Source organism: Ochotona curzoniae, unplaced genomic scaffold, assembly GCF_017591425.1.
Source record: "Ochotona curzoniae isolate NIBS_2020 unplaced genomic scaffold, NIBS_Ocur_1.0 patch62, whole genome shotgun sequence".
Lineage (NCBI taxonomy): Eukaryota > Metazoa > Chordata > Mammalia > Lagomorpha > Ochotonidae > Ochotona > Ochotona curzoniae.
In genome coordinates, this window is record NW_024467042.1 from 31,128 (window position 1) to 49,463 (window position 18,336).

At 36.4% G+C, this 18,336-nt stretch overlaps 1 protein-coding gene across 1 annotated transcript in view; it reads left to right on the top strand.

Annotated features, from left to right (window-relative positions):
* The window catches only part of LOC121168143 (obg-like ATPase 1), a 56,961-nt gene that overhangs the window by 19,732 nt on the left and 18,893 nt on the right, over positions 1-18,336 (top strand). The window lies entirely within an intron of this gene.

The window sequence follows — 18,336 nt, forward strand, 5'->3', positions numbered from 1 at the left end:
AATGCCCTGTTGCTATTACTCTAAGACATTGTTTGTTCCTGATGGGAAGCTGCATCTTTCCCCTTTGTTGGTGATATTCTAGAAAGCATACAGTTAACATAAAAAATGACTGTCCTCCAGCAGATAATTAGCTTTAAAATAATCAGTTCTGTCTTATTTCAAATTCTTATAAATTTAATGATTAATGTGTTAGAAATTGTTACCTTGGGGAAGGAATTTTAACATCTATTATTTGACCTCAATTGATAAATCTTCTCATCATGGTAGGAATGGCAAGGTTTTCTGAAGCTTGGTGAAACAATACAGACATCAAAGTTTACATGAGAGGGGATGAGTCAGTTTCCTTGCCCAAAGGGGCTTCTCACACCTGTATTTGGATGATTACAGGTAGAACTCCCTGGCTCTAATTGTATGGTAAATACCATTTCCCAGACCCTAATGGTAGACAGACTGCTTAGGAGACGCCAGTCTGTGATTTAGCTGTCGCCAGACACCCCATGTTTTTTGTGAGGCCAGTTGTGATGATGATATGGTTATAGGCATTTGAAAGTAAACTCTTGTCTAAATAGCAAATTTTAATTTATAACAAATGAAGAGGTCTGAATGATACCATTTTATAAAACCAAATCTTAGTGGACTTTATGTATTCCTAATGATCTGGTTCGGGGTTGGGGTGTGTGTGTGTGTTGAAGGGGTAGGGGGAGATCCAGATCTTGTGGAAGTTAGTGTAATTGTAGCTGAAAGATCAAAGACTGGGTAACTGAGTGATGTTCCAGAAGAGAATTTACCACATAGCCATTTTCTGTACAGTTTCTGCCGCCTGCTGTTCCTATTTTCCCTCAAGCTAGCCATTGACTACCCCCTGTGCATCCCTGCTCGTAAAAAATGATTGAGGAAGTATTTGTCATGTATTTATGAGTGGGAAACATTGTGTGATAGGGAATGGCATCTGCTGGAGCCAGAGAGATTGCCATTTTCCTTTCATTCAGCCACTCTGCTTCAGCTTTAAATCCTCTGTTTATGCAACATAGCTTTTGTATTACAGTGCAGAATAAATTTTTATTATGAAGGATATTAACACTGGGTTTTCATTATTTATAGTACTGTAAGCAATTGTAAAGAGTTAAAATTCATTTGAAGTACTAAGTCCTTTTAATTGTGTTAACATCTTCTGTTTTGGTATTGTTTATCTCTAAACTATTTGCATTAGCTGATCCTTTAGCAAAAGAAAAAAAGTTTTTGTTTTTTTAAGGTTAAATGTAATGTTACTGTAACAAATTAAGACTGATGCATGAAGCAGTCATAGTTTCAGGAATCTTTCAGATCCAGGAAATTATTTTAAACAGTTAGGAAAGAAGAGGAGCCAGTTGTGATTTGGGGTCACAAGAGAAAGACTAAGTTCTCTATTTTGGCAAGTCACCATTCCAGAAGTAATGGCCATTTTAATTGCTGAAGTTAATTTGTAAATTAAATATATTGTTTTTAAATTCTAGTTTAAAAGGAAGCATTGTGAAAAATGAAGTTTTTGTTTTTATTGTTTTGGAGGGAAGGCATTGAGTAGGTATATTGACGTTTTGAAAGATCGACAAACCTGGTCTGACTCTGAGCGTGTAATCACTAATTTGAGCAGTGATCAGTTAGTCACTTTGTCAACTTCTGATTAAGACCAAGCCCCTGAAGAAAAGCTGGTGTGGCAGCCAGATTAGCTGCCAATGTGATGACCAGGGGACAGTAATCAAGATGTTTTGAAGGAATCCCTGGAAACTGGTTTTTATTATTACATATAGTATTTCTTGCACGTATAAAACAATTTAGAACCTTTTGTTTTTGTTTTTGCATGGATGCTTAAAGTTTTCATGTTCTAAACATGCTCACTTATTGCTTATAATTAACATAATGCTACATGAAATAGTATTTTCAATTGTGATTGCCTTTCCAGTCATAGTGCCAAGCAGGTCTGGCTATTAGAACTGCCAAGCCATTGACTAATTAGGGGTTAAATTTCAATCTCTGTATCTTTGCTGTTTTGTCAGTAGAACTTGCCATCCAGTTTTGAAATCAATAGAACATGCTATTTCAGATATTTTGTTTAGATATAATTATGTTTCATTTTTGTATTCTCTGTCTCCACTTTCTGAAACTGTTGATAAAGGATAATTTTTTATTACTTTACTACATATCTATATTCAACTGGAAGAATGTAACCCAAATTTAAGATACTCAGACTTTCACTGACTGTGTATGCCTGTATGTGTGTTAGGCACACATATTTGCATATGCCCAGATGGGCTTTATGGTTGCTGAACATTGCCTTTTGGCTAGTGGTATACGAGTCAGTCTGAGTAATGAAATTGATTCAAGACAGGTAGACAAATATTTGGAAAGTCTTTCAAACTGTTGTATAATCAAGGTCAGTATGTTCAGTAACTGAATTTTAAATAGAGAAAGATTTTGTTCTTATTAAATAATGGTTTAATTTTTTTCATTAACTTTTCAGTTTTCTACGTAATTGTATACAACCACCAATAATAGTTTAGGGATACTATACATTTTGTGCTGGTAAGTGGAAGAGTCATGGAATAGTCATACAATATTTTCTTTCGTGTATATTTTTTATATGTATTTGAATATTTTAACATATTTTCCCGTGAAATATTAGCTTTGAATTTTCTTCTTGTTTTCATAAAATGAGTTCTGCCTACTCTGTCCATAGTTTCATTTACAGAGTAAGAGACTGATATTCCTGTATTTAGGACTTCACATTGTGTTAAGAGATAATTATGGAAGAGAACACATCATTATGGTGCATGTAATGCTGTTGAGCCACATATTTATACAGGCTTATTAGGAATTTCCCCTGACCTGTTTGCATTTTGTTTTAGATTATTTATAGCCAATGATTTCTATTTGCAAGACGGTTGGCTGAATTGAAGAAAGCAATACATTTGGGAACATCAATTATTAATCATCATTAATATCATTTACTAAATTACTGATTTGTGAATGATACAATTGGTCAAAAATGTCAGAGCTTTCTTAATTTTTAGTCTAGCTGAAGAATTTTCATTCTGCACAGTCTTCTAATTTTTTTCTAATTTAAGTAAACTAAAATACTTAGTTTTTGAAATGAAAGTATCCCTTAGATTTCTGTGACGTGAGATTGAAACATATTCCCCATTACATGAATACACATCTGCAATGTAGGAAATGAAACATGAAATTTGGTTTCTGGGTTATTCATCATTCTCCAAGGTCAAAATGATTAGCCTGCCTCAGTACCCTATCAGGGGAATAATTTAGGGACAGTCCTCTTAGAAAACAAAAATGCGTGTCCCAGAGGTTAAGGACATAATCAGGTTTTGTTTCCAAAATTATGTGTTGGATGAGCCACACTTGTAGAACAAGGTTTGTTGAGCTGTGACAACAGTTGGAGATAGGGGAGAGTTTTGTAGTTTGGAGTTCCTTGGACTCTTGAGGGTAGAGGATAGAGCAGAGCTTTGCAAAGGATTTTAGAATGAGTGAGCTCTGTGTGCCTGCCTATGGCTTGCCCTAACTTTGGCTGCAAATAGCATTTGGAGAAGTGAATCAGCAGATGGAAGACTATCTCTCTGCCTTTCAAATAAAAGAAAAATGGGGGGGTTATCCTTTAATTTTTAAAATGCGCAACTTTTATAAACTTTTAAAAAGATTTATTTATATTTACTGTAGTGGCAGATTTACATAGAGAAGCAGAGACATAGAAAGATCTTCCATTCAGTGGTTTAGCTGCAATGGCCACAGCTGAGCTCATCTGAAGCCAGGAGCCAGGAGCCTTTGACAGTTCTCTCATGTGGGTGCAAGGGCCCAAGGACTTGGGTCATCCTCCACTGCTGTGCTAGTCCATAAACGGGGAACTGGGGAAGTGGAGCAGGCAGGACCAAGCCAGAACCCATATGGGATTCAGTGCATTGCAAGAGGAGAATTAGCCAGTTAACTATCACCTTGAATGCACCAGGATCCCGTATGGGTGCTAGTTCTAATCCCGGCAGCCCTGCTTGCCATCCAGCTCCATGCTTGTGGCCTGGGAAAGCAGTCGAGAATGGCCCAAAGTCTTGGAACCCTGCATCCAGTGGGAGAATCGGAAGAGGTTCCTGTCTCCAGGCTTCAGATAGGCGCAGCTCTGGCCGTTGCAGCTGCTTGGGAAGTGAATCATCAGACAGAAAATCTTCCTTTGCCGCTCCTCCTCGCTGTATATCTGCCTTTCCAATAAAAAATAAGTAAATCTTAAAAAAAAAAAACCCATCTCCACCATTAACTGGGTTTTTTTTGTTTGTTTGTTTGTTTTTAAGGTCATTTAAATCAGTTCCATTGTGACCTCCTGAATCTCATTTTTTTCTGGCTTGTGTGTGTGTTGCTAGTAAAAAATTAAAGATCATCCATCAGGGTTCTCTTTCCAATGTGGACCATAATTTTTAAAAATTTTTTATTGGAGTCTTATAATTTTAATGAATTTAACTTTAGCAACCTCATGAGGGAAAGATCCCATGAAGATACGTAGTATTTTATGGACCTGTGCCTATAGGTTTGTTATGTTGGGAATTTCTCCATTGAGCTATATAAATCATTTTCAAGATCACAAATACACAATTTCAATTTAAGATTGTTGCGTGAGTTGAAGATAAGGACTGGTCTTTCTCCTATTCTTATTCTCTCTTCTATGTCCTGACCTTGTAAAAGATTTTCTTGATTCTGTTCTCTTTCCTCATGGGCAGCTATTGGCTTAGCTAGAATGAGAGCAAAGTAAAAATCAATAGTAGACTAGGTTTTTAGTGCTAGTAACATTATTCAAACTTTTTATTTTTTTTAAAGATTTATTTTATTTTTATTACAAAGTCAGATATACAGAGAGGAGGAGAGACAGTGAGGAAGACCTTCATCCGATGATTTACTCCCCAAATGAGAGCAATGGCCAGAGCTATGCCAGTCCGAACCCGGGAACCAGGAACCTCTTCTGGGTCTCCCACACGGGTGCAGGGTCCCAAAGCTTTGGGCCATCCTCCACTGCTTTCCCAGGCCACAAGCAGGGAGCTGGATGGGAAGTGGAGCTGCGGAATTAGAACCAGCGCCCATATGGAATCCTGGTGCGTTCAAGGCGAGGACTTTAGCCGCTAGGCCACGCCGCCGAGCCCCCAAACTTTTTACTTTTAAAAAACGTTTCATTTTAACTGTTGAATTTATCTGGACAATAAGATGCTGGACTTTTCATATGTTCCATGCCCACAGTGAAGGAGTCATGACTGGTTATGAACTGTTCTACTGTAACAATATGGAAGAATTCAATATGAGGGGTGGGGGTGGGAATCCAAGAACCTATGAAACTGCCATAAAATGGAATTTTAAAAAAGTTTCATTTGGGCCTGGCGCAGTAGCGTAACAGTTAAGGTCCTTGCCTTGAACGTGCAGGGATCCCATATGGGCGTCAGTTCTAATCCCGGCAGCTCCACTTCCCATCCAGCTCCCTGCTTGTGGCCTGGGAAAGCAGTGGAGGATGGCCCAAAGCTTTGGGATCCTGCACCCACATGGGAAATCTGGAAAGAAAATTCCTGGCTCCTGGCTTTGGATCGGCGCAGTACCGGCTGTTGCACTCACTTGGGGAGTGAATCATTGGATGGAAGATCTTCCTCTCTGTCCCTCCTCTTCTGTGTACATCTGCCTTTCCAATAAAATAAATAAATCTTTAAAAAAAGTTTCATTTATGTACTTGAAAAGAAAAGTTACAGAGAGAGACAGACATTTTCATAGCTGGTTCCATTCCCCAAAAGTCAGCAATAGCTGTAACTGGGCCAGGCTGAAGGCTGGCGCCAAGAATTCCATTCTTGTCTCCTTCCTGTGTGGCAGGGACCCAAACTGGGCTATCTGCTAGTATTTGGAATAATTTTTATCATCAGTTCTTCAATTATGCTTAAAGCTATCTTCTAAAATAAGTGGCATAGCAACGTTGAGCCATCACCGTTTCAAGGTTGGCACAGCACATAGGTAGCTGTTCGGTTTTGTTGAATTCCTACATAATGAAAATGAAGTCATAGAAATTCAATTAATATAAATTTCCAGTTTAGTTTCCTTATGGAAGTACTGTTATCTTTTTCCTTGTTAAAGTTGCCCTTCTTGAGCCTTTATTGAGCCCTTCTTTGTGCCTTACACCACCATTCCAAATAGTGAACAACAGAAAACTCCCGCAGCCACGGGACCTGGATCCCACACAGTAATTGACGTTCAGTATGCACTTAATAAATGCCAAGTAATGTTCAGGACTGTAGTAAAAACAAAGCAGAAGGTTGCCCATTATAAGGACTTCTGAAGTAAGGGCAGACACGACAAGCGGATCTGTGGCTGAACAGTCCAGAAAGAGAGGAGGAGCAGCGGTTGCTGAGACTCCATGGCACCTGGGTGGAGTCAGCAGGAGTGAGTGGAGAAGAGGGTAGCAAAGGGTTAGCCCATGGTGAACCTCATAGACCTTGACACAGCCCTGGAGTTTTGTGCTGGGGAGCAGATCACAAATGTGATCTGAAATTTATTTCAGGATATTAAATGTGACCATCATTTATTTGTCTAGTTTTATAGACTTTATTTCTTAATCTAGAAATATTTTCAATTAGCAAGGGTTTTAAGCACACTTTATATAACATTTAGGGCTCTCTCTTTTGAATTTCATCAAGAACTTCTTTTAAGATCCTTGATTTATGACCTCATAGAAATGGATTGCACTTCATCAATAAATAGAAATCACAGAGATGTTAATGGAATGATTTGTGAAACTTATAAAAATGTAACTTTCATGTTGGGGATTTTTATGCAACAGGTATTTTCACTGTAAAATACAGACTCTGGCAATTGGAAAAATTCCAGAACATGCCAAATTCTTATATCAGATGGTAGTAGAAATAGCTCTTTTTGACTTGAATGTTTGTGCCTGTTCTACATATGACAGATAACTCAAGGCCATGTGACAGTACAAGCCATATTTGCTTTAATAACTTTTATGTTTTGCTACATTTTATCTCAGAAAATTTCATCTCCATGCAGTTTGTGTGGGATTTCAGCTCTTAAAAGGATTATTTTCAGGATAATTGTGTGATTTTCTTAGGATGATAAGCTTTGGCTGCTACCATGTCTTGTAGCTTTATTAGCTACATAATACCTCATTGTTAGGAGATAACGGCTATGTGTTAACATTTTCTTTAGCATCCATTTGTAAGTATTTGCTATGGGTAAAAATTTGGGGAGAGAAAATACAGTGATACTTACTGAAACCAAAATTGTAACTTCTAATTTCCAACTTAAAAATGCAGTAGTGGTGCAGAATAACCACCATCCCCAACCTACATACACACCATCCGATTAATATGATGGAATTTTAAATTGTTCCAAACCTTATGTTGTATTAATATTAGTTATGTCAGTCTACACTTACTATTTTCAAGAAGAGGAAAGCAAGTACAGAGGATTAGGGAACTTGACTGGCCCAAGTTTCATAGCCAATCACCAATGCTACTGTTGAACATAAAATCTTCTATAGAGCTGATGTACCTACTCGGGTACCATAGTAACTCAGCATCAGGCAGTGGTGATGTTGGAAAGGCAAACAGGCCTGGGAAACAGCTGAGAAACTGGTCACATTTTCTATTACTGTAAATTTCATTTATATAAGGTTTTATGGTTGTTAAACAATTTCTGTAATAGTAAATAGGAAATTAACACTTCACTGCTACATGATTTGAGAATACTGAGGATGATAAGGATTTTATCTTTATTTTTATTGACTTATCTCTGAAAATATTTTTTAATTTAATAGTCTTTTGTAGAGACAGTGATTAAGGGCATTTTTATTTAAAATGTTTATGAAAATAAAATTTATAATAGGAGTTTATTTTGTTGCAAAAAGTTCTGAAATCCGTAAATGGTTTTTTCATAGTATAGTTTCCCATGTATGAAAATATTTTATTTTCACAAAGAAAGTTTATAATTTTATTTTTCCTTGCCTTTTAAAAAGTACTCTCCTTTTTTTGAAGTACCTTCATTCAGTCCCTGACAAAAATAACTAACACTTTTGTTCAGCATCTATTAAATGCTAGGCTTTGGAGCGTTTATGTATGCTTTCATTTAATTTAGTCTTTATTACGGCCTTGAGAGGCAAATTTTACTCATTTACTGAAAGAGTATGAAACTTAGATAAAGAAATCTAGTTAAGTGTTTGAAAGACTTTTTTTGTCCCAAACTCTTGAGTGAGAAAAAGACTTTTTTTTGTATGTGTGTGTATATGTCTCACAGAGAACAAACGTCCTTGCAGTGTTTCATGTCTACTAGGTTTCCTAATAGTCCTTGGTTGCCTCATCTGTCTTTTAGAATTGTGAGAATCAAAATACTATGCATATGCTAATTGAAAGTATTTTTTAAACAAATTGATCCATTTGGTTTGATGTTTCAAATTTTCAGTTTCATAATTTGAGCAGAAAAGCACATTTGTGTATAGACAGAGATAAAAAATTAATGGGTTAGTGCCTGACACTTGTAGAACACATCCTCAGTTAACTTGAGTCCTGCTTATGTTAAACATCATAACTGTATTTTGCTGTTTTATAGATACACTTACTGTGTTCCTGTTTTCATTCATGAAAACAGACACAAAGGAATGACAAATTTGAGACAGCGCTTTTATATTTCCAATGTGGAAGCCTTCCCACATTTGATTTTAGGAAATGGTATAGAGTAGTTTGTGTGGAATATATCTTAAGAGGTAGAATTTATTCTGTGTCAGGTCAGATTTGAGACAGAAGAGGAATAAAGCACAAGAAAGAACATGGAGAACACCAGCCGTTTGTTTCCTTGTTGTCTGGAGTTCTTGAGATTGAAAGCTTCTCAATAGCCTAGAACACACTGTTGTCTTCAACCATGTATGAGGTAGTCATTATTTCCCTACATTTACTCAGTGCATGATTATGGTGTATGACCAGACATTTTATTTTAAATCAGTGATTAAGTTAAATGTGTGTGTATGGCTAAGTCTGTATGTTTATGTGACTCGCAGTTTCTTGGAGTTTAGACTTGGAAATTCTGTGAGTTTCTTGAAAAGCTGAAACAAAAGAAAAAGCCATGCCTGTCAAATCTTCTTAGTCATTTGCAGGGGAGACCTGTGAGTGTGATTTGGCCAATGACACCCAGTCTCCTGTGGTTTATCACTTATGGAGGCTTTTGCAATGAGATATTTAGTAGTTATGCATTTGCTGTTTTGTAGTTCTTTCAATGTCCTGTTGACATCAAGGGTTACTGATTGTTGTATTACTAGTAGTTTGTGACAAATACAAATTATTTGATATTCTAAGCTATTTCTGACAGAAGATATAAAGTTTTGACAAACACGTATGGCACAGCAAGTGTCCAATTCTAAAGAGCAAAATAAATGCAAACCACCATTATGGGGAACACAAACAGCCTGAAAGCAAGTTATCAGTAAGCAAATAATTGTTGAACTGTTATGAATGGAATAGGATGTTGAAATAGGGCATGATTGGCTGATGTTACATATGTCCTTGATTACCTTCCTTGTGCTTTTATCCTAATAAGTGACATTCTTTGTATTCCCTTGGATGGCTAGACAGTCTGACACTGAAGAAGAATAAATATTGCATGTGGTACACATTAAGCTGTCATCCAAGACAGCATTTATAAAAAGTAACTGGAGAAATTCATAAGAAATTCTGTACTGCTACAGTTTCCTGGCTCCAGTCATAATTGTCAAAGTTCTTGACACATTCAGGTCTTCAGAAACGATTTAGGTTTACAGCGGCTTGGTGTATGAATAATTATTATGAATTTGTGTTCTCATGTTGCCTTAAGATGTTAATGCTAGTTACCAAAATGTTATATTTTATGATAATTTTTATTTTAAGAAATGTCTCTACCTGATAATAGTGACATATCTTCCATCTCAAAGACTCTCATCAAAGGGTTTTAGACAGTTCACATATTTGAAAGGAAGAATGGGAGTTGTTAAGTGCTTACTTTATCTTTAATTTTTTGGAAAATATTGTTTGCTTGTGTTAAATGCTAGCAAATAACTTTGAAGATAAGTATTTTTTTTTTCTCTCGCAAAATTGGAAAGCCTTCAAACAATCAAAGTGAATAGTATTTTAAAATTATTTCCCCCAAAACCAAATCACTGTTTAATATTTCATTTTAAAATATTGCATGCTTGTATTCACATTCTTGTGTTATTTTAATATTGATCTCTGAAGTAAGGCACTATTTTATTTGTACCAGTCACTGTTTTCTATCAAAATGTCCTTTCCCAAGAAGGTAGATAGCTATTTTAAAAAGACATAGTAATTTACCAGGATAAGCCTACCTAAACAAAGAGGTAAATTATGAATATAAACTTAAGGTATTTTAAATGCCCTCCTTCTCTAACCCAGATACTTCCTTTCATCCTGCCCAGAAGGTGTATAATATTTGAAAGATGCTCTTGCCCCAGTTTCTTATTCTGTAAACTGATACCATTATTCAAATCCATTTAAAATTAATTAGTATTCCCATCAAGAATATTTATCAGCTGAGGAGTGGGAAAATGTGATTAAGTATTAGAATGGCTTATCTAACACAAATAGGAACATGAAATAACCATGAAGTGCTACATTCACAGTGTCTGTTTTAGGGGGACAAGAGGTTGTTCATGGTTTCTGTGGCAACTGTTTTGTGTTTTAAAATTTATCTTATTAATGTGTAGGAATGTTTTTAGGATATTATGTGTATTTGAAGATCTAAACCATTTATTTGGATTGAAGAAACTTTTCTCCAAGTATAACACTACTCGAATGTTACCTATAGCTTTTAACTCTCAAGACCACTACAGAGCACAAAATATTTGCCCAACTGGTAAATTGAACTGTAAGTCCCACTGTGGGAAATTGCTTTGCTGTGCTCCAAACAGCAGTTATCTTAGTAATTGTACCTGAATTCTTTGTGGCTAATAGAGCGTGGACGTCCATTTTACAAACAGAAAATTATTTCTCTTAAATACTTTTAATTAGAAAGCCTCCAAGCAAAAGGCAAATCAGTAGGCTGTAGGGAAACGTTTAAGTGCACGTTTTTAATTGTTAGTGCAGAAAAGTGAAATTCTTTTTTCCTTTTAGTGTAAAGCTGTACATATCTGGCATTTCACATTCTAAACTGGAGCTCCCAACAAGGAGCTTATCAGAGCAAATTGTCTAGTCCATCCCCTTCCTCACTCAAAACCTAATGACCCTTTATCATCATGGTTTAGATTGCTGGACACAGATGTGAGAAAATACAAGTAATCTACAGGTAACTACAGTAGCTGCACTGATGTTCTCAGAGAACTGACTGCTGGGAAGATAAAGAGCTTCCCACAGAGTCTGTGACTTTCTGGCAGCAAAGCACATCATGAGCTCATACATGAAGTTTTATTTGCTGAAGATTCACAATAAGATGCATTAGAACATTCAGCAGGGACTCTTTTTAGATGAGCATCGAAATTCTGGAGAGTTATTAGTTGATGCACCAGTGCATAGCATCACACAGGAAAAAGAAAAAGTTCAACAATATTAAATCTTTCTATGGACACCAAAGCTGATGGCCACAGTGCAGTGCTAAAACTGACTTCTCAATATTTATATAATCTTCTACAGACTCTATAAACACTTTCTTTTCGGGAAAGGCTGAGATTCTTGGCTTTCTGAAAGAGTTTGGTTGTGCTTTTTATTATGAAAGCAGAACAGCAGTTTTTCAAGCTTTAGTACCTAATTGCATTTCAAAAGACTTGCTTATGGCCAGGTGTTCTGCTTTTGTTAGCTGCTTAGATTGTGATCAGGGAGGTAAACTCATTTTTCTGTTTGCATGCAATTGAGTAATTTACCATGAAAAGCATGATCAGTTTTGGGATAAAGGTACTGCACCTGTGGCTTAAGTTTTATAATTGTTAGCTTGACTATTATTTGCAATAATCATAGTTTCATACCGCTGTAGAAAACTACAATGCAAAATAAATTTACTTTATCTTTCTTTTAATGAATGAGATGTTTTGTTTTTAGTGAATGAATTTGGTTTAAGTTTGTTAGATTGGGGTGAGTCAATATGAATTAGACTGTCTGAACTTCAGGTGTGTGTTTCTTTCAAAAGCATTTGCTCATCATATTTTTCTAAAAGCTAATTAATTTTGTTTCTGTAAAAACTATAACTACTAGATTAGAAATAGACATATTACCTTCATGTGTCAAAATGAATTACAGTTTTCAGTTCATTTCTTTAAATTATCATTTTAGTAGCTGAAAGATAAAAATAATTTTCAACAATCAGTATGGTTAAGCAGTTGGCAAAACAGCAAAAAAGGCAATGAGATATCTGATTCATTCACTCTCATGGTTGCCTGTATGTACTTAGCACACTCAGCTAATTAGAGAAGATGCTGGTTAGGACGCTAATTTTTTACTGATTTTTAACTCAAAAATATTATAAAGCTGTACCTTTAAAAACAGTTCTGTGCAGTTGGAATACTAGAGTTATCTCCCACATCTGTGCGTTTAAAAGAACTGATATTAAGTTTTTAGTATAGGAGGACCAGTAAGTAACGTTGAGAGCTTATTAATATCTTATTGGAAAACAGTCAAGACAAAGTATCTGTAAGTACTGCTGATCGGGTCGAATGCCAGTTCTTCTCATAACAGTTAGTGTCATTCTCTTTTGAGGTTTTTATCAGTGAATATTTTCAGTTTATCCTTATATTGAAAATATTTGTAGTTGGATGGCATAGATTAAAATAGAACATCGAAGAATTGTTTGAGGCAGTATTATGCGTTAATTCTGTTTTTAGTTTGCTGTAAGATCTAAAGAAAAAACTATATTTGTTTCCATTTAGCAGCAAATAGGAAACACAGAACTCAAAATTCTACAAAGTACATTTTCTTGCCCTCTTCGTGTTTAAAAGGAAAGAAACCAGAGGAGCATGTGCAGTGTAAGATTGTTTTGCATTTTTGTTTTTACATCACCAGATTAAGTATAATGAAACCCATCTGCAAATTGTAGGAACTACTCGTCGGTTTTGTCAAGAATTGTAGTATGGTTTTTTTCCATTCTTTTTCTTCCAGTTTCTTTCTTTTGTTTTTTTTTTTTTAATTTCAATGAGATATACATAAAATTGAAAACCTTGTCTGTTATAAAGTTTTGTTTGAGCTTTTTAAACTGAGTGATTAGCAGAAATAATGACCCTGTCAGCCTTAATCACATTAAAATGTGGTTAACATCATTTAATTTTTTCCACTTAATATGCAAAAATTTCCAGTAGATTTGCAGTGAAGGCCATTGAAATTCCATTAGAACAAGAATAAAAATTTCAGGCATCATTTATTCAGAGAGGGAATAAAGGTCTCGATTGAGAATTGCTGAATCTTTCTGTTAGAAACACTATGAATCATTATATTGAATTGTAACTTACATTTTGATAGACCTGTTTCTGGCTTTGAAACATCATGTTTCATCATTTTCATAAGAAGAAATAAGCTAGAATTGCATTACTGTTTATTTTGTGCCACTTCAACCTGCTTGAATTTTAAGTAGAAAATTGGTTATACTCTAGAAACATGATAAGAATTATTTTAAGACATGGAACAAACTGCCAGGCCTTCCCACAAAATGGGCGGGTCATATTTTAAGTATTTGTATTGTTGCATGCCAAGGAGAACATTGTGTTGAGAACCAAATGATACCAGCTCTTTCCCAAAGTTCATAGCTTATCATTTATCAGGCTTCAACTGCTATGTTATGCTGCATTAGTTATGTATGAATTATAACTGAAGAACATTGTATTGTTTCTAATATTTATCCTTTTGTGATCATTTTTGATATTTCATTGTAATGTGTTCACAGAATAGGGAAGTAGGAACACCTGTATTTTCCTTTAAGCAGTGCCTACCATTTGTGCTTTCTTTGGCATGTTTGCATTTGCCAGTATCCTGTAAAACTCACATTGTGCGGAATGTTTCTCCCATATGGAAAAAAAAATAACCGTTACTGTATATACCTGATAAGCGGAAATGACTTTCTGGGATTGTTCCTGTCCCTTGGGTAATTAAGTAATTATACAGTTTTTTTTTTAATTTGTATTTTGTTTCTGAACCATTTGGACCCATTATATATTTATATTGTGTGTACTTTGTAGTAAAAATGCCATTGGAAAAATTCATCAGGAAGGTTGTGAATGCATATGCTATACACACCATCCTGGCCTCTTTTTATGTACATGGAAATCTAAAAAATATTTTATTTCTTTGCTCTACCCTTACCACTTGCTCCCTACCATAGTCGCCTCGTGCCTCCTCAAAAATTTCTTATTCAGTGTGATGTCCCAGACTATTTGCTCTCTGTCATAACAACATGTTTATTTCCTTTTTCAGTCCTTAACTCAAGCTATTTAATCTCACTTGTTCATCTCTTGTGTTTCTGTCTCAGGGAAATTTAAATTCTATCAGAATACAGAGCATGCCTGTCCTATTAGTTTTATAGCTCCAGTGTTTGGCACTGGCCTCAGGAAATATTGTTGATTGATCAAATGGCTGGCTGGATGAAATCCATTGGATTTATCATAACCCTTTGTTGCTGTACGGACTTTTAGTCTTTGTTAATGAAGTATCTGGATCATTTGTCGGTGTGTTGGATACACCTTTGATTCAGAGCAGAGATGGATGAGCTATCTGTGCTAGGAGTGAGAAAAGGTTTTCTGTAGCAGGTTAGATTTTAAATATTTTTGACTGAGTACTGCACAGTCCCTCTTGCACGTTCTTAACTTTACCATTGTTAACAGGAAAAGTAGCAAAGATAAAGTCATTGTTTCAATAAAATTTCATTTATAGACACTGAAAATTAAGTAAACTTCATATATAATTTCACTGTCATAAAATAAAATATTCTTTTGTTTTTTAAAAAAAGTCATTTAAAATGTAAAAAGAAACAAAAACATTCTTTATGCAGGCCCCCCCAAAATGTATTTAGTGGTTTGCTGAGCCAAAGCCAGCCCTTCTGTCCTACCTGTGGTTATATGTCCCCATTCCTCTTCTGAGCCATGTCCTCTCATGCACCATCAGTTTTTCCTTCCTTAGTCAGTGTCTCCCAGTAGTACAGAAGTGGGATGTTATTCCTCCAGTCCATTGGGATCCCTTACCTTTCCTACTGCAGCTCATCTCTTCCTTCGTCCTTGACAGTGTTATGTGAGTATATGCTTGTACAGAGTCCTCAGCTTCTGCAACAGGTTCAGCCAACTGCAGCACTGAGATGTTTTAAGAAAAATTACATCCGTCTTAAACATTTACAGACTTTTTCCTTGTCGTTAGTTCTTAAACTGCTTATATTATGTCAGATATTGTAAGTAATACAGAGATCATTTTAAATATATGGAAGGTATGGGTAGGTTATAGAGAGATTCCACACTGTTTTATATAAGGGGCTTAAGGGTCCTTGGATTTTAATACTGGGCTTCTAGAGCCATTCCCCCATGAATACCAAGGGATGACTCTATTTTTTATCCCTTGAGCAGACAGAGAAGTTCAACATTATTATATGTACAAACAAGTAAATCTCATTTGGAAAATAAAGCTCAATCTGTATCTTGAGTTTTGAAAAATAAAGTCATCTATGCCAGTACTGTGGCAATATGGGTTAACCACACCTGGGAAAGCAAGAGAAGATTGCCCAAATTCCTGAGTCTCTGCACTCACATGAGGATCTTGGAAAAAAACTCTTGGCTCCTAGCTTTGTCCTAATCCAGCCTTGGCTATTGTGCCCACTTGGGAAGTGATCCAGCAGTGGAAGATCTTATGTCTCTGCCTCCCTCTCTGTCTCCATGGAAGAGATAAACTATGTAAGTATTAAATAAAATTACATATGTAAAGTGCTTGTCAATATTTCCTCCAAAAAAATGTCATATCTTGAACTGGCAGAGTAGCCTAGTGGCTAAAATCCTTCCTTTGCATGCGCCAGGATCCTATATGAGCACCAGTTTGTGTCCCTGCAGCCCACTTCCCATCCAGCTCCCTGCTTGTGGCTTGTGAAAGCAGTTGAAGATGCCCCAAAGCCTTAGGACCCTGTACCCAGAAGCTCCTGGATCCTGACTTTGGACTGACTCAGTTCCAACCATTGCAGCCACTTGGGGAGTAAGAGTGAGTCAGCTCCATTTTGGGGGTAAGAAAAAGTCTGTGATGAATGAAAGGACACTTCTTCTGTACTAGGTTCTGTCCAACACCGCCATCACCACCCTCTTTTTAAAGATATTACTTCTTTGAAAAGCAAAATTTCAGAGAGGAGGGAGAGATTGTCCATTCATTGGTTTACTTCCCAAATGACTGTAGTTGTTGGGGCTTGGCTTAGTTAGGCCAATGCCAGGAGCCCAAAACTCTAGCAGGTCCCCCACATGGGTGGCAGTGGCCCAAGTATGTGGGCTTGCAACTTGTCCTTTCCAACAGATTCCCAGGTGACAGGTGCTGCTGGATCATGGATCCTGTTTTGAGAAGCTGTGCTGTTTACTGCTGATTGAAGCGTGTACACTCTCCTCTTTGCCCATCTTGAAGTTCATGGTTTTGAACTGTCAACAAGAAGGCATCTCCGTCTGAACAACACTCCCTACATATAATAACCGCAGTAAGAGAATCTGTTTTCAGGATTTCCTATCTTTGTCACAATATCAGTATTCTCTGAATTATTTAGGATTAAGTTCTCTGAATCACTTTGACATATTTCTTTTTGTTAGTCACAACCAATTCCATCTTTTTTTTTCTTGGACATCTGGCCTTTGTTCTTCAGTTACACTGCTCATAGACCAAGACTAAAACCTCCTTATTTCCTATTTAAGTTGGATAGCAGCCTCCTGATTTTACCATCTGTAGGGCATTCTGACTTCTTTTTGAACTTTCACCCTGCCATTTTCTCACTCTATAGTTCTTTGTTGAAATGTGGGAGAATATCTTCACCAGCTAGATAATACAGAAAGCTCCTGGCTGAGTCCCCAAGGGTACTAACCCTATAAGCGGAGTGATGGGTCTCATTATACAAATCTCTGGTCATCAGAAAACAGTATTAAGAAAATGAAGACTAGCCACCTTGGAGAATTCCACTCATGGTGTATGTATCTTATAAAGGATTGCATGCAGAGTATGTTTTTAGGATTCCTGCAAAAGGGCACCTTTAAAAATGTGCTGAAGGGACATGAATAAACGTGAAGAGGTACATAGTATGTTTATGTCATCATGGAAAGGCAGGTTAAAGCCACAATTAAATATGATTTTATATTCACTAGAATGGATAAAATCAAAATAACTCATGTCACTAAGTGTAGACAGCAAAGTAGATAAATCTTTAAAAAATAATCATTTATTTTTAATTGGAAAGTCATGTATACCAACAGAAGAAGATACAGAAGATACTCTTCTGTCTGTTGATTCACTCCCCAAGTGGCCGCCAACAGTCATAGCTGAGCCAATCTGAAGCCAGGAGACAGGAGCTTTTTCTGGCTTTCCATGCAGGTGCAGTGTCCCAAGGCCTTGGATTGTCCTCCACTGCTTTCCCAGGCCACAAGCAGGGAGCTGGATGGGAAGTGGAGCAGCCAGGATACAAACTGTGGTTCCATTGCTACAAATTATAATATTAACTCAAAAGAAATGAAAAAATGTCCATATGCAGTAATATTTTTATTTTAAAAAATTTAAAAACAGCCTTATCTGTGTTAGTGTAATGGGTCAGAGCAGCAAACAAATGGATAAATTGTGTATTTTGTACTATGGAAGTTATCATGTACCTTGTTAGTAAAATGCATGGAGAGGAGATGAGGGTGACTAGAAAGAGGCAGGGACAACTTTCTGTGAAAATGGACATTGGTTTGCAGTTACTATAACTAGCGAGGTCAACTAGTATAGCCCTGGTTATCTTCAAGAAGATAACAACAATGATACTCTTAGCTTATTCCTACCAACCCAGCACTTAGCACACTATCTGGCAGTAAATATTAAATAAATACTTCTTGGATGAATCAATATTATATTCTCTATTCACTGTGGGGTTTTTTTCCTATATTTTATAATACTGTTTCAAGAGCAGAGTGACAGAGTTGTAAGGGAAGATTTGTGCATCTACTGGTTCACTCCCCAAAAGGCTGTTGATGCCCAGGAATGAGCCAGGCCATGCAAGGACTTGAACCTTCATTCCCTGCCTTCCAAGTACACTACCAAAGAGTTGGATTGAAAGAATAGTCAAAACTCAAAATGGTTTATAAGCATCCTAAATAAGGATTTAACTCGCTGTGTC